General features: G+C 38.6%; 1 protein-coding gene across 4 annotated transcripts in view; it reads right to left on the reverse strand.

The window, feature by feature from the left end:
• The window catches only part of EPHA7 (EPH receptor A7), a 166,785-nt gene that overhangs the window by 151,389 nt on the left and 9,906 nt on the right, over positions 1 to 5,490 (reverse strand). The gene's annotated exons all lie outside the window — the stretch shown is intronic.

A 5,490-nucleotide genomic window follows, 5' to 3' on the forward strand; every position in this document is an offset into this window, starting at 1 on the left:
AACTACATTATCCAACAATTTCAATTCTAGAATCTGGGTTCCTGATTGCCCACCTGCATGTGCTATTTCACTCCTGTCAGCTCTTCTGGAGCAAAACTACTAGTTCATCAGAAACTAAACCCGGCAGTAGCTCTGCAGTTAATTCATTTTAGGGATCACTCTGATGGCATTATGGATGAGAACTAGCTGGTTTTGACTGCCTCCACCACTCGATCACTTCAACTTAACATCACCTTACTTCTCACATAATCTTCATTGTACACTTGACAGAGGACGCTGTATCACCAAAACTATGATGGCCTATAATCATACTAATCAAACTAATTCATACACTTCAGGGAAAGGAACACTACAAAAAAATAAGTGTATCTTAGGGCCAAAAGGCAGCCCAGAGGAGACTGGGAACAAATGCTATGAAGCATGAAGGCACCAGTTTCTTCAGGTGATGGCTAGCCCTGACCACTGAGAACACAAGCCATTTTGTATGATTTAATTTGGAAACCACTCTTCAAAGAGGATGTGTTTAACAGTAGACATAGCTCCTCTCCCCTTCTCTTCTCTGTGTTGGCACATCCAAAAGGCTGAAGGACATGAACAAAGTAGGTCAAAGAAACCCGAATGACTTAGGGAGACTGACAAATGTGTGAAAATCATCCTCTTTACGAACACTAGACTGTTGTGAAAGAAAGATATAGCAAGAAAATATATGTTTCTACCACATCTCTCTGACGAGAAGGGCAGTCGGAAGACTCCAGGGTGAAAGAAAGCCAAGACATTCAACTTTCTAGAAACTCCAAAGGAGGCTGGAAGCAGAAATCACAGCTCTGTATTTCACAGTAAAAACACCTTCAGTATTCTTGACCATCTAGCTAGGTCTTACTTTCACTTTAAAAGTATCTGGTATACTTTTCTGAACCCTGCTAGGATCCTTTGGAAAGATACTTACATGATTTTTTTTTTTTTGTTTAAATCCAATAGTTCCTATGCAGCTGTATCTAGGACCTGATATCAGATCACATTGACCTTTCTTTAAAAAGGGACAGAGAAATTATTTAATATGTTAGGGGATAAAAAGGGAAGGAGGTAAACACTCTCCTGTTGAACTTTCACTGGCTTCAGAGAAAATTACAAGACTTAGAGATATCCTCATTCTCTGCTCTGGTTCAGTTTGCTGAGAATAATTACATTCTCTTCCCTAGAGTAATTTTGGAGGCAAATAGAAGAAAGGTAACTCTTCTTCAAAAAAGGAAACATTTAGACTCTTGATGATATAAATGCCATTGAGAAAGTTTTCTACCATTTTGCCCCTTCTCCACAAAGCAAAACATTTTCAAGTTGAAAATGCGGCAATGTCAACATAGGTTACTCAAGCTGCAGGTTACCCACAGCTTTTGGGACAAAATACCTGGGCTAAACTCTACACCCAATTCACAATATGTACAACATGGGCTTTTTAGAAGCATGGTAACATTTTTTTAGTGACAACATATTCACATTCCCCCCTTAATTCCTTGCCCTCTACTAGTAAACTTGTGGCATATCAGCTCCTAAGTGGAGTAATATTAAAAAACAAAAAAGGAAACAAACAAAAAAAAAAAAAACCCCACGCATACTTTACCACAAATATGCCAAGCATAAGGCAAATTGTTTCTGGATCTGTTATCAAGTAATATTTCACAAAGTTGAGAGATAAACGTTTGTCCCAAGAAGAAAAAAAGAAGAAACAGATGCAGCTTGCAGTCTGGCACAGTGTACAGCACATGACAAATTTTGGAAAGAAAAGCCTGTAGCTCCCTTTTTACCTCACCAAGACAAAATGTACAAATAGCTATAATCCCCTCCCCATTTTGGGGCCAATAAAACAACTGTTCATGCATATGGTATTATAAAATGTTTAACAGTAAAATGCACCCATTTGGTTTTCCCTAGAATTCTGAATTTTTTGACCTGGTGCCAAATCATCTATATAATTTCTCAGTTCAGTCATATTAAGAGATGCTTCCTACCTTCTGAAATATCACTCTACTGCTCCGACTGAATAAATTTAATTCTTTCCCTCCCCACCCCCAACTAACATGAAACAGATGGAAAATACATTACACTAGAAGTTCTCAAAGAATTATTTTCTCCTTCAAATACCAATCACTGATAGCAGTGTGGTCCTTACATGCACAACATATCAGCTGGACTCCACTGTAAGAAAAAAAATCAAAGTTAGACCTATTGGGAGTCCACTACAGTTAGTGAGAACTTTATTGTGTTTTTGTGGTCGGTTTTTGTTTGGGGTTTTTTTTGCCAGGAGAGATGCAGTATGTGATGTTGGAAGAACTGAATATTTCCAAGTACCTTTGCTAGGTACCTTTCAAGACAATCCTTTAAAATGTACAACTTCCACACCTCAGCCTAGTGCCACACACCAGCAGATATAAGATCAACACTGGGGAGATAGTGTCCTTGCACATAAGCAAAAGAATCTGCAATTCAAATTTCAGAGGCTCATTTAGTTTTCTTATGTTTGTTTCATCCAGCTTTAAGACTTTGCTTTAAATGACAACTGTGATCTCTCTGGAATTTGGCTCTCTTATGTATGTGTGTTATCACGATAGATCACAGAGGTGGCATGGACTCCTTGGTACACCCATAGTGAGAAGTCATCAGTGTACGTCCAGACAAAAGATTAATTCAGCTTGAAAGATCGAGTACTGAAGAAGGAACACATGGGAGCTCATTTTCCAGGTTATGTGTTTCACCGCTCATGAATGTTTTCTTCCTTATCCCTCCCAGCATTACCAGTTACTTACATTCATGCAACAAAAATATCTTCTGGCAACACATCCAGTGCAGAGTTGTGTATAAATCAAAATTCAATTGTTTTAGTATCTGAACTCAATAAATTTCACACACAGGAGAGAAGCTGTATGCAAAAGGAACACATTCTTCAATCACAGCCAGCCAATCAAGCTAGCCTAACACAAATGAAAATCCCCACTGAGTTACAGGCTGAAGAGCTATTTGGAACTACAATGTGGCCATCTACTCCTACCTTTGCTACAATGCAGCCAGATAAGGTATTATTCTGTATCTTTAAAAGACCTTCCCATTGTGTTAAGTTAATTCAGCTGAGCTTTAGCAAGTGTGAGAGAGGAATCACAGACTTCTGCCTATCCTGACAGAGCACAATGCTTTCTGCCATGAGTAGTCCCAAAGAAGTCACGCAGCATGCCAGGTACAAAGTATTTGCAGAAGTGAGCCCTCAGACAGGGCTATAAAAGCTCTGGGTTAAGGAAGCACACACCAACTTGCTCCTGCTTGATCTGTTACACAGCTTGACAGTAACAGATAGCCAGTTGCATTAGTGTCAATGTTCAGATAAGTTTCTCTCAATATCTGTCACAAAAAACAGACGTGGTATCAGTGTGCCAGCTGTATTATCGGTCACTACATAGTTGATCATACTTAATAACATCCTCGAGCACAGACACAGCTAACAAGTATCACAGACAGCAATTACTATTGTGCGCCACAGTCACCCAGATAGTTCTGACTCAGAGCTGCCAGCGGCGCGCATTCGGCGAGTGCCTGCCTCCCACCTTTTCTCTCTCAAATACATTAACTTGCCTCAATATGGAGCCAGAGTTTGTTTTGAAACTCTTAACAGGATCACTGAAAGAAAAGAGGAAAAATACCATAAATGATCCTCTGGACTGTTTCCAGAGTAGCGTATTCTCTTAGCGATTGCTTTGGAAGCAAGCCAAAAATGGGAAGTGTTCTTGCAAATGAGCACGCTACTACACTCAAGTACAAGTTATCATTTAATTCTTTTGTCAACATCAGCGCGGTTAGAAATTAAGAAGCCTGTTTAATAAACAGGTTACCTGAATTCCAGTTACCAAACACCAATTTCTTCTCTATCCGTCCCCCCCACGCTCACTCAGCTCCTGTCCCCCACCCACTTCCCAACATACACTGCTTTCTTTTTTGGATACTTTCTCTCTTTTATTGAAAGTCAAATAAAGTTAGTATATTAATTACATCAGCCATGACTAGGTCTGTAATCAAGAGCAAGTTAACTAAGAAAAGGAAAAAAGTCAGTCGCTCCAAAAAAACATTTGAAAACCTCAAAACAGGCTTCTATGAGACACAGTGCTTAATATTTCTAACAGAGCTTTAACACAGTCTACTGAATGGTTTCGTGGGGGCAGTTTTTCATATTACAATTACTCCTAATGAGATCACCCTCCACAGCGTATGAGCCCTCATCCCTTCCCAACAGAACAATGGAAGATTTGTGCAAGGCTACAAAGGCATCAGATCAACTCTGCTCACTTCACCTTGTACCAAATTTCCTTCGTAAAAATTTGTCAAGAACACAATCTTTTTTTTTTTTTCCTGAGGACAAATTATTGATAATGAGATACAATTATTTTTCTTTTAGGGTGCTCGTAATCCTCTGTAAAGGATTTTGAAGTCCTCACACAGACATCTCAGAATCAGTGACTGCTGCCAGCTTTGTTGAGATTCTGTAGGTTTCTCCTCTTCACAGATTTGTGGGGATTTTTTCCAGTTTTTGACTTACAACATTTCTCACCAACAAATTTCTGCCTATCTTACAGTAAAAAATATGGTAATATATAACTACTTGTGTCACCTTATGATAAAAATGATAGACCTTGTGTTAAATGTACATGAAAATACCTGTCTTCAAACAAACTGCCTATTCTCTTGATTTTACTGTAAGCAAAGACAATGAAATAACCTTTCTCATGCTAAGCAGAAGCATCTTACACATATAGCCCCAGTGACAGCAATGCTAAGGGTAAGTATTATTCTAAGAATATGGGTAACTGAACTGGTCTGAATTGGAAAGTACAACTCAGTAGTCTCCGAATTGCTAGTATTTTAAACTAATCACCATGATACCCTGGCAAGCCAAAAGTTTAGTTTTATGCGAAAAGCTATTGTAGAAAGGAAAACATACTTTACCCTGGAAACTTGAGATTCTGTTTGAAAGATCTAAAATGATACTCTCTTGTCTGAATTTGTACGCACTTACGACACAAACCTCTAACTCAGTTTTTATTGTGTGTGTATTCTTCCCATTACTAACCACACCTTATTCTTCCTCAGTTTTAGTTTCCTTATAATTCTGTCACAGACCATGTGAAAGAACAAATTGTTTAACTACTCATATCCCAGATTGTTTATACAATGTCCTGTGATAGGTATGACTTGCTGAGCAAGAGGTACAAGGAACATTACCTTAACCAGTTTAAAATGTTAACCCTGAATCTACATTTATACTTCATACAACTTTAAATTTTCTTGTTTAAATTTTAAAATGCAGTATGCAACTGCTGATTTCCCTATCCAGAAGAGCTGGCTGCTTTGGATTAGCCAGTGTGAAGTTTACAGATTGAGGATCCAAAAACTTTAAAAGTAGACTGATGACATATTTCTCTTTTGGGGGGGGGGGGAAGGGGGGGGAAAAGA

The sequence above is a fragment of the Pygoscelis adeliae genome, unplaced genomic scaffold (genome assembly GCF_000699105.1).
Source record: "Pygoscelis adeliae isolate BGI_AS28 unplaced genomic scaffold, ASM69910v1 Scaffold41, whole genome shotgun sequence".
NCBI classification, from domain to species: Eukaryota; Metazoa; Chordata; class Aves; order Sphenisciformes; family Spheniscidae; genus Pygoscelis; species Pygoscelis adeliae.